The sequence below is a fragment of the Corvus cornix genome, chromosome 19, assembly GCF_000738735.6.
Source record: "Corvus cornix cornix isolate S_Up_H32 chromosome 19, ASM73873v5, whole genome shotgun sequence".
Taxonomy (NCBI): Eukaryota; Metazoa; Chordata; class Aves; order Passeriformes; family Corvidae; genus Corvus; species Corvus cornix.
The window spans coordinates 1,028,520-1,044,020 of record NC_046348.1 but is presented as its reverse complement, the minus strand read 5'-3'; the positions used below and the strand labels follow the sequence as shown (position 1 = coordinate 1,044,020).

The 15,501-nt window shown below is 53.2% G+C and overlaps 1 protein-coding gene across 6 annotated transcripts in view; it reads right to left on the bottom strand.

Annotated features, from left to right (window-relative positions):
- CALN1 (calneuron 1) overlaps positions 1-15,501 on the bottom strand; it is a 149,936-nt gene that overhangs the window by 13,809 nt on the left and 120,626 nt on the right. The gene's annotated exons all lie outside the window — the stretch shown is intronic.

Below are 15,501 nucleotides of genomic sequence, written 5' to 3'. Positions count from 1 at the left end.
CTGAGTTTAGTCAAGAAGGACTGAAACATTCCAAGTCATGATGAGAGTTTCTGTGTGCTGCAGGTGCTCCTCCTCTGTCCAGGCCCTCGAACTGAGGCCTCACAGCCCCAAAAGGGTTTGTGCACAGCAATCAGGGCTCTCCAGGGCTCCTCCACCCCCTCTGAGGCACCACCCACCCTCAGGACACCCAGAAAGGCCAAACCCCTCCAGCTCAATGCCCCAGTGGAGGGAGGGTGGTGCCAACTCACAGCTTCTTCTGCCCTGGGAGAGTGGGGCTGGAGCAGGAAATTCCCATTCCTTCCCCAGCCTGAGGAGAGCAGGACAAACCAGGCAGGACAGGACACAGGGAATGGCTCCCCAGTGCCTAAGGGCAGGGCGGGATGGGATATTGGGAAGGAATTGTTCCCTGGGAGGGTGGGCAGGCCCTGGCACAGGGTGCCCAGAGCAGCTGGGGCTGCCCCTGGATCCCTGGCAGTGCCCAAGGCCAGGCTGGACATTGGGGCTTGGAGCAGCCTGGGACAGTGGGAGGTGTCCCTGCCTGGCAGGGGTGGCACTGGGTGGGCTTTGAGGTCCCTCCAACCCCAGGCCTTTCTGTGATTCTGATTCCCTGAGGGAAGCAAAACCAAACCCACAAACTACAGCAGACCCCACATTTGTACTGGCCTCAGAGAATTGTCCCTGAGCCAGGAACGGGAAGAGAATTCCAGCAGAGGTGGAACATCAGCCCTGATGAGGTGGAATGGGGTCAGCAGGTGCTGAGGGGCTGCTCCTGCAGGTGGGAAGTGAGCACGGGGATGGAATTACGGGTTTGCCAAATGGACGGAGTCAGGAAGGTGCTGGGGCTCAGTTTCAGGTTGGAGTTTCCCAGGATGAAGACTCCAAAGGAATGCAGGGTGGGGTGCTGGGTGGGAAATCCTTGGATCTACCTCCATGCAATCAGCACTGCGGGAAGCCACCCAGGAGAGCTGGGACCCCTGGGCAGCTTCACTGCCCCCTGCACACCTCCAGCAACACCCCCAGCGCTGCTGCGAGGCAACCAGAGGAATTCTCCCGGACTTCCACACCTTCAGTTGCCAGGAGAAACGCTTTTTGTCTGGAACAGGATGTGAAGAGCACAGCTGCTCCCTTTCCAACACTACAGACAGCAGAGCAGGGCTGGTGAGATTTGTTTGTGCACGACAAAGCAGGGTGGGAATTGGTGATTAAATCCCAGGGGGATCTGCAGCCCAGCTTTGAGCGGGGCACCAAGGAGCCACCGGTGACAATGGGGTGCTCGCTATTTTTAGCTGAGTCCCAGAGGAACAAGGGCAGCAGAAACACCAAACCCAGCAGCCCTGCTGTTCACAGAAATGCTTTTCAGCTGGACAGACCCAGGAACTTGGTCTTTGGTCCCTGCTCTCCACTTCCCAGCCCATTCCCTGCAACAGGGTTGGGGTTGGTGCAGGGAATGAGTGAAGGGAGTTGGAGGAATCGGTGTTTCTGTGCATGCTGGATAAAAGCAGGTGGGTGTGTGCAGATCTGCCTCACACACAGGGATATGTGTGAATATTGCAGGGCCCAGATGAAGCAAAGGGCACTCAGTTTTCTTCCTTAACCCCTTGCAGGATCAATGATTTTGCGTCTGTGCAATGCGCAGTGGTGAGGAAAGAAAACCTCAGGCTGAGCAGCTCCGAGGTGATGGGAATCCCAGAACTGGTGGGGTGGGAAGGACCTCAAAGCCCATCCAGTGCCACCCCTGCCAAGGGCAGGGACACATCCCACTGTCCCAGGCTGCTCCAAGCCCCAATGTCCAGCCTGGCCTTGGGCACTGCCAGGGATCCAGGGGCAGCCCCAGCTGCTCTGGGCACCCTGTGCCAGGGCCTGCCCACCCTCCCAGGGAACAATTCCTTCCCCATATCCCATCCAGCCCTGCCTTCTGGCAGTGGGAAGCCATTCCCTGTGTCCTGTCCCTCCAGTTCCTGATGCAGGGTCCCTCTCTGCCCTCCCTCTGAGGTCTCCACAGAACCTCCTCCTGCCCAGGCTGCAGAGCCCCAGCTCTCTCAGCCCCTCAAAGCCTTTGCTGCTCTCCCTCTCCCAGCATTGCCACTAAACACTTTTAGTAGAGCCTTCTGTGCTCCTGCCTCTGCTCCAAGCTGGAGCACAAACACAACTGTGGGATCAGCTCATCTTCAAATGGTGCCAGCATTCATGACTTGAGGGGTTTGGGGTCTTCAGTACCAGTTAAAATCTGTCTGGAGGGAAGGAATTGTTCTCTTGACAAATCCTCAGCTGCTGCTGCATCTCCAGCTCTGGCTTTTAAATGTTATGCTAATAGAGAGAGAAATTATCTTTTGTTATTGTTTTGTTGTCATTTGTGTCTTTTAGGAAGTGGAACAATCTCAGATGGGATTCAAAACCACCCTCGTTGGCTCATAGGAGTTGGACTCAGTGATCTTTGGGGTCCCTTCCAATTCACTCAGAACATTCTGTGAAGCTGTGAATTTATGCAGTGATTTTTGGTCTCTTGGCAGGAGCCCGGTCCTTGCTCCTGCTTTGCTCCTTGCAGGACACCCGTCCCCCTGAGCTCTGTGTCACCCTGGCAGCGTGTCCAGGATGGCTCCAGCTCGGGGCAGACAGGGACAGGCTCTGCTTGGGCTCTCAAATAATTCCTATTATCCCTGCTCTCCAACCCAGCAATTTCCCTGATTCACTTTTCAATTATGCCGGGTTTTATTGTGCTAATGACAGCAACCAGGGAGCAACTCTTAACTTTTATTGACTCCACAGAGAGGAAAACAGGGACTGTGGCAAGCTGGAAATTTTCTATAGGATTTATAATTAGGAGAAATCAATGGAGCTGCTCGTGAGACTTGGAGCAATTCGCTGGAAGCAGTGGAACACAAACTGAGGCTCAGACTCCAGGTGCTGCTGGGAGTGGGAACTGTGGAGAGCACCAGGAACCGGGCACTGCAGCTCCAAGGGACCCCTGCAGCTGGAGGATGTTGTCCCATGAGACACCCAGAAGGAAAAGTGGACCTGATCCAATCCAGTCCTTCTTGACTTAAAATTCATGCAGGGAATGAATCCCTACCAGTTCCTTGAGCCTCCCTAATCCAAGTTTCCCAGGTTTGTGTCTGTCTTGCCTGCAGAGCCCCGTTCCCAGATACTTCTGTCCCCTGCCTGGCCTGGGCTCCTCTGCTCCATGCAGGAGCAGCCCAGTGGGAAGGGCTTGTTCCTTGAAGGACTTAAATGCTGGAATAGCGCTTCTGATCGTTTCATTCCACTTCATGGCAGCTCTGCTTTAAACAAAAGAGTGGGAGGCTCCTCCCTGCAATCCTGCGGGTGGGTGAGGCCGGGGGACCCTGCAGTGACAGGAGCAGGGTCATGCTGGGGACCCACAAGGCCTTTTAAAGCCACTTTGCTCAACAAGAGGTGGGACAGGCTGCTCTGGCAGGGAGGGTTTAGCTGGGGGAGCTCTTAGACCCAGGTTTCCCACAAAAACCACCTGGAAAGGTCGGCTGGGGCTGTTGAGGGCTCCAGGTGGAGCAGGATTTTGCCTCATGTTCTGAAAATTAATTCTGCAACCCCAAAAGCTTCAGGGAATCATTTAGGCTGGACAATATCCTTGAGTCCAACCACAGGTCTGACCCCAATCCCAGCACTAACCCTGGCCCAAAGCACCACACCTGCACTGACCCCAATCCCAGCACTAACCACATCCCAAAGCACCACACCTGCACTGACCCCAATCCCAGCACTAACCACATCCCAAAGCACCACACCTGCACTGACCCCAATCCCAGCACTAACCACATCCCAAAGCACCACATCTGCACTGACCCCAATCCCAGCACTAACCACATCCCAAAGCACCACATCTGCATTGACCCCAATCCCAGCACTAACCACATCCCAAAGCACCACATCTGCACTGACCCCAATCCCAGCACTAACCACATCCCAAAGCACCACATCTGCACTGACCCCAATCCCAGCACTAACCACATCCCAAAGCACCACATCTGCACTGACCCCAATCCCAGCACTAACCACATCCCAAAGCACCACACCTGCACTGACCCCAATCCCAGCACTAACCACATCCCAAAGCACCACATCTGCACTGACCCCAATCCCAGCACTAACCACATCCCAAAGCACCACATCTGCACTGACCCCAATCCCAGCACTAACCACATCCCAAAGCACCACACCTGCACTGACCCCAATCCCAGCACTAACCACATCCCAAAGCACCACATCTGCACTGACCCCAATCCCAGCACTAACCACATCCCAAAGCACCACACCTGCACTGACCCCAATCCCAGCACTAACCACATCCCAAAGCACCACACCTGCACTGACCCCAATCCCAGCACTAACCACATCCCAAAGCACCACCACGTCCCTGTTTCACTGATTTCTCGTTTGGGGCAGCCCCTGACAATCTCTGAGTGACAGACAAGGCTTTTGTTTTGCCCTCAGACCTTTTGCGTGCCCTCAACACCCCCAGAGCAGTTTAGAGGGGCTCTGCCCACGCTGCCAGAACAGGGGTGTGACCCCAAAAGTGCCCGGAGTCTGCAGAGCAGCTGGGCTTTGTGCACACGTGTGGATGTACTTGTGTGGAGAAATGTATTGCCTTTATTATTACTATTATTGTTGTTATTGTCATTGTTGTTATTACCACTATTAGTATTGTTGTTGTTGTTGTAACATTATATTCTTATTGTTACTTACTTTGTTTTTGTTATTGTTATTATTAGTATTGTTACTTTATTATTGTTATTTATTTATTTATTATTATTATTATTATTATCATTGTTACTTAGAGGGATGGAGCAGCTCTCCTGGGAGGAAAGGCTGGGAGAACTGGGATTGTTCAGCCTGAAGAAGAGAAGATTTGGGGTGACCTCATTGTGGCCTTCCAGGACCTGAAGGAGCCGACAAGGAAGATGGAGAGACACTTGGGACAAGGGCTGGAGGGACAGGACACAGGGAGTGGCTTCCCAGTGCCAGAGGGTGGCAATGGATGGGATCTTGGGAAGGAATTGTTCCCTGGGAGGGTGGGCAGGCCCTGGCACAGGGTGCCCAGAGCAGCTGGGGCTGCCCCTGGATCCCTGGCAGTGCCCAAGGCCAGGCTGGACATTGGGGCTGGGAGCAGCCTGGGACAGTGGGAGGTGTCCCTGTGGGTCCCTTCACACACCCCACAGCCCACCAAGGATCTTCAAGGAATATCCCTGGGATTCCCCTGGCTCTACCAGAGGCACTGGGGTCTGTGGGTTACAAACTGCTCTGGGCAGGGCTCCAAACACCCTCCTCTGCTGCCAGGGACAGGAGGGGATTTTGTGGCTGTCCTGTGCAGGGCCAGGAGTTGAACTCGATGATCCTTGGGGGTCCCTTCCCACTAAGGATATTCCATAATACTCAGTGTGGATTTAGAGCATCCCTTAAAGCTGCTGGCTCCGTGACTGCTGGGACAGGGCTGGTGAGGCCTCCAGGTGCCTGACAGGAACCCATGGCGACACATTTGGCTCTGGGGATGGGAAATGCTGCTGGAGATGGGCTGCAAAGAAACCCTTTTCCATCCAAAAATTAACCTGAGGATGTAATTTCCTGCTGCAGATGTAATTCCCTGCTGGAGATGTAATTCCTTCTGCTGGTCTCACCCCCTGGTGAGGCTGGTCCCATCCTTTACCAGACCCAGACTAACTCAGGAGCGATGATTTAAGCAGGGGACTGGGTCTTTGGCTGTGCCTCTCCACTTCCCAGCTGGGATCTAATGGTTCTTAAACTGGGCTAAGAGAAATAGGGCCCCTGACAGGCCCCACCTCCACGGCAAACACAGCAGGGATATCAATCCTGGCCCCACTCAATTAACTTGGAATAGTTTAGTAAACCACAGAGAAGTGGTGGTTTGGTTTATTTTTCATTTAGAGAATGCTCTGAGGCTGCAGCACAAATTAACAGGCCCCAACAATTTCTGCAGCCTGGGTTTAGAGCCTAGGGCTGATCCTAATCAAAGGGAATCGCTAACAAGGGTTGCTCCATCCTGACCTCCCATGCCAGGCCTGGGGGTGCCTCTGGGGAAGCAAACTCCTCACTTTTAGCTGGGGCTAAAGCTGGGAATTCCCATTTGGCACCGACCATCTTCTGCCTCCCGCACAGACCTGGAGTTCTCCTGGATCCCTGTCCCCGGGTAAATCCAGCAGTGGGCTGAGGTAAAACCTGCTCTGTGGGGATGTCTGTGCGTCCCACTGCAGGCCCGGGATTTCAGGCTGACCTATTCCCCCTTTGCTCAGTCAACAGGAACACAACAAGGGGGTTTGGGGGCCGGTCACTGTGTGGGCTGTGCCAAAACTCCAGATATTCCAAGGGAAAAAATCCTTCAGTCTTTGCCCCACAAGATGCTCCTCCACCAGGGGAGGGCAGGGGGTCTGCACTCCAGGGGGACCCTCAGGGGCAGTGGCTGCTGGGTCTGGGAATGCTGGAATTCCTGCTCCAGGCAGCAGCGAGGATGTGGGGGCAGCTCTCTGTGTGCCAGGTGAGGCTCGAGCCACGCCAGGTGCCCGGGCACAGCTGCACAGACAGCAGCGGTGGCAGTAATGACAAACCTGGCAGCACGGGGGGATTATGGAGTGAGGGGAAGCCAAGGCCTTGCAAAAATAACCTCCCCTGTCTGCTTCACCAAGCAGATTGAGCCCGACCCTTGGCCTCCTCCCCATTTTTCACAGGCTGCTGCAGGATCCCTGCCCCCAGAAATGACCTTTGAGCTGCTCCTGAGTGGGATGAGGCAGCAGAAACCCGAGTGCAGTGAATGAATGGGCCCTGCTGCTGCTGTCTTCTGAAAGCCCTCAGCCAAAGGAAACCCATTTTTTTACTTAACAGCTACAAATGTTTTGAGAACGCCGGGAGAAGTGGATTAGAAGGTGAGACCTGCTCCTGAACTGCACAATCATTAACAAAGGCTTTACAAGGCAGACCCAGAGCTGCTGTGGGGGACTTGAGTCTTCCTTGGCACTGCTGACAGTGGTGAACAAAAACCAGTGACAATGAGGCAGCAATGAAAGCTTCTAACCCTGCTGTGCAGCACCAGACAGAGCCAAGACAGACTCATGGAATCCCAGAATGAGTTGGGATGGACCTCAAAGCTTATCCCTGCCATGGGAAACCTTCCACTGTCCCACATTGCTCCAAGCTCAACCTGGCCTTGGGCACTGCCAGGGATCCAGGGGCAGCCCCAGCTGCTCTGGGCACCCTGTGCCAGGGCCTGCCCACCCTCTAAAGCAAAAGGGAAAAGAGAAAAAAACCCAAAGTTTTTATTCTCTACTTCCCTCAGCAAGTGATGTTCAGCCACTTCCCAGGAAGGACTCCAGCCCCTGGAGTGGCTGCCCCAAAGGCAAGCATTGGAAATAACTAATTGCCCCTTTCCTCCCCATTTTCTTAGTTTTTACATCTGAGCTGACATCTCATGGTCTGGAATACCCCAGGACCTCAGGACTGGCACCTTCGCATTTGCAAGACATGAAATATTAAAAAGACCTTTTTTTTTTCACAGTGAGAAATTCACCTAAAGCAGGAGAAATTCATCTGTGCAGGGAAAGGTCATGATTTGTCAAACTGGCACTTTCTCAGGAGAAGGAAGAAATAACAAATTTGAAATGCCAGAAGCTCCTGACGTTGCTAACGGGGCCCAGGAGCTGACAGAGAGGAGATGGAAGTGCCACCACCAGTGTGTCCCAGTGCCCCCAGCAGCTGCACAGCCAAGGCACACAAACAACACATTTGGGGCTATTTTTCCAACTTGCCCCCAGGCTGTAGAAACCAGGGTTTCTCTAAAGGCCATCCCATCTGACCCCAAAGCCCCTGGCTCCCACAATCACACTGAGGTGACAATGGAGCTCCCCTGGTGCCTGTCATGGATCTCTCTCCTGACAAGTCAAGAGCCCTGAGGGAAGTCAGTGAATCTCAAATTCAGCTGGAGACAGAAACACAAAGGAAAACCCCTCCCCTGCTGCAGTTCAGTTTAGCAGTTCCAGAGCAGAGGATGTGAAAAATTGGTACTGGTGCACCAAGGCTCAGAGGATGGGAGGGAAGGACAGAAATGATTTGAGTATTTTGAATTTGTTCCTCTCTGTCACCTTGTGCTGGGATGTGGATTTGTCTTTTCTTATATTTGCATGTTGTAATTATTTTCGTATCACCTTTTGCTCTCAGCCACTGCTTGAAACCAGGATTAATTCAGCTGAAAACCACAACATCAAAACTAAAGCCTGGAGTATCTGCTCCGTTATTCCAGTACTGGGAGCCCATGATTTTTTTCCTTGCCATGGTACAAACAAGGTGATCACTTCTGAAGTCCCCTCCAGCAATTCACTTGGCATTTGTGAGCTCCTGGCAGCTACCAATAACTGAGAGAGAGCAGGAAATACAGATCAGCTGTCAGAGCTGAAAAATAAACTTCAGCAAAGCGATTTTAATGCCTGACTCAGTCTGCACCGAGGAGGGAGCACTGGCACCTCCACACTGGTGTAAACGAGCAGCTTTTGCTGCAGGAAAGCTCAGGAGACACAGGGGAAGCAGGAGCAGAGCTGGCTCCCAGCACGGAGCCCAGCACAGGAGATCCCACAGCAGAGTGCAGGTGAGATGTGGGAAGAGCTCACCTGAGAAACTCCTCCTGGGGACAAGCAGGGATGCTGCAGACTGGGAACACATTTATGAGCTCTGCATGGGACACCCTGATTGTCTGGAGCCCACTGGGAATGCAGTGGGAACCCTCCCAGCACCAGCTGCTCCATCCCACCATCTACACATCTACAGGTGAACTCGAGTGGTGCCTCACAACAGAGGACACAGCAGATGGAGCAGGTCCTGTGGATTTTCCTTCCCTGCCTCATCTGAACTGCCCAATCATCAGATTTTGCTGTGCTGTATCATAATAAATAAATGCCTTTGGATTATCTTTTATCTCGGGGTATCTTTTATGGCAGATCTGACCATGAGTCTCTGGGGAGTTGAATGTAGAATCACAGAATATCCTGAACTGGAAAGGAACCCCAGGGATCACCCAGCCCAGCCCTGGCCCTGCCCAGACACCCCAACAACCCCACCCTGGGCATCCCTGGCAGCGCTGTCCCAGCGCTCCTGGAGCTCTGGCAGCCTCGGGGCCGTGCCCATTCCCTGGGGAGCCTGGGCAGTGCCCAGCACCCTCTGGGGGAAGAACCTTTCCCTGCTGCCCAGGCTGACCCAGCTGGGGACTGTCACCAAGTCAGGAGAGCTCAGCCACGTCCCAGCCCTGAGCTCCCACCTGGGAACAGCCACGTCATGGGAGAGAGCTCTGCCCCAGGCCTGTGACATCAGGCTGCTAATTGCACTTCAGTTCTGCATGAATTAGAGAAATATTTAGCTCAGTGACACTTGAGGGCTCTTGTTCCACTAAAATAAACTGAATAAACTGTCACATGGCAGCTCAGCTCCCCCACCCCAGTGCCTTGCTGGAGCTCAGCTTGGAGAGAGAGCCCAGGAACAGCACCTGGGGGCAAATCAAGGTTGGGCTTCCAAACAGAGCCCAGCAGGCTGGGGATGGAGCAGCTCTGCTGGGAGGAAAGGCTGAGAGAGCTGGGATTGTTCAGCCTGGAGAGGAGAAGCTCCAGGGTGACCTCACTGTGGCCTTGCAGTGCCTGAAGGAGCTGACAGGAAAGATGGAGAGAGACTGGGGACAAGGGCTGGAGGGACAGGACACAGGGAATGGCTCCCCACTGCCAGAGGGCAGGGATGGATGGGATATCGGGAAGGAATTGTTCCCTGGGAGGGTGGGCAGGCCCTGGCACAGGGTGCCCAGAGCAGCTGGGGCTGCCCCTGGATCCCTGGCAGTGCCCAAGGCCAGGCTGGACATTGGGGCTTGGAGCAGCCTGGGACAGTGGGAGGTGTCCCTGCCCACGGCACGGGTGGGATGAGTTGAATTTTAAAGTCCCTCCCACCCCAACCCATCCTGGCACTCTGATTCTGGATATGGAAAATGCCACACTAAAATCCTCCTCCCTCACTGATTCCTCCCGACACCAGACCACTCCCCTGGCAATAATTCCCTATTTCTCTTCATCCCACTGGGCCAAGTGGGATGCCTTGCTGAAGCCTTGCTGAAGCCTCGGCCGCTCTGCAGGTACCAATCCCAATTTTCTCACCAAATTATGAAATGTGTTAATGAAATCCAACCTTGGAGCCCTCAGCTTTTGCCCCAGCTCTGGAGAAGGACACAAACCTTCCACAGCTTGAGCAGGGATATTTTTCAAATAGAAAATGTCACTGATCTATGAAAACTCTGAGCCCTGAGTTCATTAAAACTTCATTACTTGGAGGCCAAACGGTGAGAGGGAAGGACCTGGCAGCCTGACTCGAGCTGACTGCAGACACTCACCCTGGCAGGGAGCAGGAGAAATGGCATTTACTGATGTGGCCAATTTCACCCCTATGAGAAGAACCTGCTGTAGAGGGACACCAGCACCAGCTTGGGGGTGGCCTTTTGCCTGGAGGGGAACTTGATTTCATCAGTCCCTGGGTGCAGTTTTGGTTTCAGCAGTCCCTGGGTGCAGTTTTGGTTTCACAGTCCCTGAGTGCAGTTTTGGTTTCAGCACTCCCTGAGTGCAGTTTTGGTTTCAGCAGTCCCTGAGTGCAGTTTTGGTCTCACAGTCCCTGGGTGCAGTTTTGGTTTCAGCAGTCCCCGGGTGCAGTTTTGGTTTCACAGTCCCTGGGTGCAGTTTTGGTTTCAGCAGTCCCTGGGTGCAGTTTTGGTTTCACAGTCCCTGAGTGCAGTTTTGGTCTCACAGTCCCTGAGTGCAGTTTTGGTTTCAGCAGTCCCTGAGTGCAGTTTTGGTTTCACAGTCCCTGAGTGCAGTTTTGGTCTCACAGTCCCTGAGTGCAGTTTTGGTTTCAGCAGTCCCTGGGTGCAGTTTTGGTTTCACAGTCCCTGGGTGCAGTTTTGGTTTCACAGTCCCTGGGTGCAGTTTTGGTTTCAGCAGTCCCCGGGTGCAGTTTTGGTTTCACAGTCCCTGAGTGCAGTTTTGGTTTCACAGTCCCTGAGTGCAGTTTTGGTTTCAGCAGTCCCTGGGTGCAGTTTTGGTTTCAGCAGTCCCTGAGTGCAGTTTTGGTCTCACAGTCCCTGGGTGCAGTTTTGGTTTCAGCAGTCCCTGAGTGCAGTTTCTTTGCAAATGTTACCTAATGTTTGTTACTTGCCCAAGAGCCCTGGCTCAACAGCAGCACTTCCATCCCATCCCATCTGCTGGAGAAATTCCTTCTGTTGCAAAGTAAAAGTTCAGCGATTTTGCAGAGGAAAAAGCCGAGAGCAGAGGCTGGAATCAATGCTGTGACACTCAGCGGAAGAAGGAGCAGGCTGCAAAGCCAGGCTGTCCTCTGCCTTTCCTTCAGCCCTGACCTGGGAACACCTTCAGAGCTCCATTTGCATAGGACAAAGTGTCTGCTCCCGTCCAAATGGGACTGTGATCCCTGGCTATTTGGGATCTTAGCACATCCACCCTGCCGTGTGAGGGGAGGGGCTGAGCCTGTCCAAGGATTCATCTTGAACTTTGCTCGTTTGCCTGAACAAATGCAAATCTTGCTGCATTCCTGCCCTCTCCACAACGCCCCGTGGGTTTGGGGTCAGGCCTGATGGATCCCCCCAGCTGGAAGCTGCTTTGGGTCCCCATGTCCTGCATCTACCACTGCAAATCCAAGTTCAGGAAGGGGAATTTTTAAAGCAGGAACATGAGGAGTCCCTGGGCAGCTTCATCTCCCTGTAAATCAGTGCCAGGCATGTCCCTGTCCCTGCTGCTGTCCCTGTCCCTGCTGCTCTTTATTTGCACTGCAGGGACAACCACGAGGAGCAGCTCCCCAGCACAGCCCTCCCAGAGCCACCTGAGGGGGACAGTCCCCCGTGCCGCTGGCTAATGACAAATGCAGGGACAACGACACCAAGGACACCAAGGACCCCAGCGGGGTGAGGCAAAAGGCACCTGGAGCCACCACCAAGCCCAGGACCTGCCAGGGCAAAGCTTTGCTGAGTTTAAATCCTCCCCGAGCCCTGGGAGCTGCTCTGCTGAGGCCAAACTCTGCTCATGACACTCCCAACAGTTTTTTGGAAGAACACAGAAGCTCCCTCCTCCAAAATGCTGTGTTTTCCTGGTGGGAAACAGAGCCCTGAGGTTCTGCATGCCCGGAACTGCTGTCAGGAATGACCAGGGGTGACTTTCTGGTCCCAGTGTCACACACAGCCCGGTGACAGCAGAGCTGTGCCTCTGGTGCCGCCTGTGCCAGCTCTGCAGCCTTTGCAGGAGAACCTCTTGGTGACACATGTCAGGTTTTCTGTTTTCCCTTCTCACAACGAGCTGGCTTTGCCTGCAGGGAATCTGTGCTCCCTGGCCAGCTGTTCCAGCTGATCAGCTCCTGTCATCTTTGACACTTTTCCTGGAGCGCTTCATCCTGGTTTGAAATCCCTCAGGAGAGAGAAATCCACATCTGCTGACGGTTCTGGCTCCTTTTCTGCCCCTTTTCTGCCCCGTTTGGCACAGCCACACTGAGGGGAAGTTGTGCTTTGCTGCCCTTGGAGTGTCCCCCCCACCTGCTTTGTCATTTCTCAGGCTCCCTGAGCCTTTGCTGCCCTAAAGAATCATCTCACAGCAGCCGATTTCACCCAGAGTGGGCAAAGAAAAGCAAAAAAAGCAGAAAGAAAGGAACAATCTAAAATGCACCGAGAGCTGCTACTCTTTGGTAACTCAGAATTGTTGAATCCCAGAATGGTTTGGTTTGGAAGAGACCTTAAAATCATCTCCTTCCACCCCTGCCACGGGCAGGGACACCTCCCACTGTCCCAGGCTGCTCCCAGCCCCAATGTCCAGCCTGGCCTTGGGCACTGCCAGGGATCCAGGGGCAGCCCCAGCTGCTCTGGGCACCCTGTGCCAGGGCCTGCCCACCCTCCCAGGGAACAATTCCTTCCTCATATCCCATCCAGCCCTGCCCTCTGGCAGTGGGAAGCCATTCCCTGGGTCCTGTCCCTCCATTCCTTGTCCGCAATCCCTCTCCAGCTCTCCTGGAGCCCCTTTAGGCCCTGCAAGGGGCTCTAAGGTTGCTCCAAGCCTCGTGTTTCATCATCTCTGTGGCCCCTTTGTAACCTGCCCCTGTTTACTGTGGATTAATTTTGCTGTCAGTGCTGGAGGCTGAAATATCTGCTCTCTACCTGAGTGTGCCAAGTTCACCTGGATTTTATCAGAGAGATAAGGTGAGCATGCTCTGTCATATCTGCCTGGAGCTTAGGCATCAAAACAGGTCCATTTTTCACTGATTTTGTTTTCCCAGTAAAGGGAAATGTGGATTCTTCAGGGTTTGGTTGTTTTTTTTTTCAATTCTATTTGTGTTTTTTCTTTTTGCCATCATGGATTGAATAAAATTTACATTTAGGCAACAAAAGTTCACTACAGACTCTGCCACCTTCTGTATTAAATCTTTTCCTTCCCTCTGCATGCTCTGCTTGGAGAAGTTTGATGTTGTTGTTGATTCTCCAAGGGAAAAGCTGGAAAGAGCTGCAGGGAAGGGAGTCCCTGAGCCCCCAGAGCTGCTCTGGGGGTGTGTGTGTGTGTGCACATCCATATCCATCAGAACTGATGTAATTAAAAGGAAGGCATTGTAAAATATAATTTGAAGCAGTTTGCAGCCTTCACGCATAATTTTCAAATTATTTGGGAAGGGAGAATTTATCAGAGTTGACAGGGCAATGTTACATGCAGTGAGAAGGAATAAAACTTAGTCTTCAATTCATCTATTCTGTCAATTAATGAAGGAATGGATATAAATGAAGTGCTCAGGATCTGGGAGAACAAAGGGGAATGTGCTTCTCTCAGAGCCTAAAGAGCCAAAGCAACACATGCTGGAAAAGATGGGAGAAAACATCCTGGGAACAGGTGTTACTGTTAGCTGGTCTTCAGAGGTGCTAATGAAAACTCCCGAAAATTAACGGGATCACAGGGAATCCTGAGGATGTGACAAAACTCCGGGCTTTGGCTGTGTGAATTTGACATGCCTCCATCAAGGAAATGTTATCTTTCCTCGCCTCAGCCCTGCAAACAGCTCCCATAAATTTCCCTGAGCTAATTGCTCTTTAATAGTTTGTTGTGTGAGCACGCGCTAATTACAAGTCAGGCAGCGTTGTGAAAACACATCTGAAATATTCCTACAGGTGAGAAATGGGTTTGGGGAAGAAAGGAATTTTTAGCAGAGTGTGGTTTGTGAGTCTTGGGAGTTCTGAAGTCCTGCTTCAAACACCAGCACTGAGTCAGAGCACTGTTGTCATTAGACATAAATAATTCATCGGTGAGGTGAGCCAGGTAGCTCTGGCCTTTCTCTGGGTGCTGCATTTTAAATTAAAAGTAACCCAACTCTTTATGCTGGCTTTTGTTTCTTAATTCCTGCAGGTTTCCCTCAGACTCTGCCACTCGGGCCCAGTGCAGGAGACAGAGGTTGTGATCCCAGACTGGAGCATTCCCACAGATTTGGGGAATAAGAGGAGCTGCAAAATGGGACTGGGAGGGTGGAACAGAGAGGTGTGGCACTGCTGAGACCCCTCAAACCCTGGGGGCAGTCCTAGACCCCTCAGGACAAAAACCCCTGAGGGGCTGGAGCGTGTCCAGGGCAGGGAAGGGAGCTGGGAAGGGGCTGGAGCCCCAGGAGCGGCTGAGGGAGCTGGGAAAGGGGCTCAGGCTGGAGCAAAGGAGGCTCAGGGGGGCCCTTGTGGCTCTGCACAAGTCCCTGACAGGAGGGGGCAGCCGGGGGGGTCGGGCTGTGCTGCCAGGGAACAGGGCCAGGAGGAGAGGGAACGGCCTCAGGCTGGGCCAGGGGAGGCTCAGGGTGGGCATCAGCAGGAATTTCCCCATGGAAAGGGTGCTCAGGCCTTGGCAGGGGCTGCCCAGGGAGGTTTGGAGTGCCCATCCCTGGAGGTGCCCAAGGAAGGGCTGGAGGTGGCACTCAGAGCTCTGGGCTGGGGACAAGGTGGGGATTGGGCACAGGGTGGATTCAATGATCCTGGAGGGCTTTCCCAGCCCCAGTGATGCTGGGATTCTGTGTGGTCCACGTGCAGCAGTGCCAGGGCTGGTGCTGAGGTTCCTGAGGACACACAACAGCAATCTCAGCAAACCCAAAGGGCAGGAATCCCCTCCCACCCTTATATCCCTTTTCTGCTTCTAACTTCAGCCATGGCAGACACTTCCAGATCAGTGGAATGGGATAAATTCCCAGGAAGATGCAGACTTTGCTAATTACAGAAAGGAAAGGCAGAAGGAATCCCCAGACATCACTAGTCCTGATTGTAATTTATGCAATAAAAATAAAAAGTGGTGGCTTAAACTGGAGTTTTCTGTTGCCCTTGGGAGGATCAATTGGAGTTTTTATCCCACATTTAGATGCTAATGGTTCAATCCATCACTCCAGGGCCATTCCGGGGCAATGGTGGGGCTTAGAGGTGGATCAGAAGCAAATTCC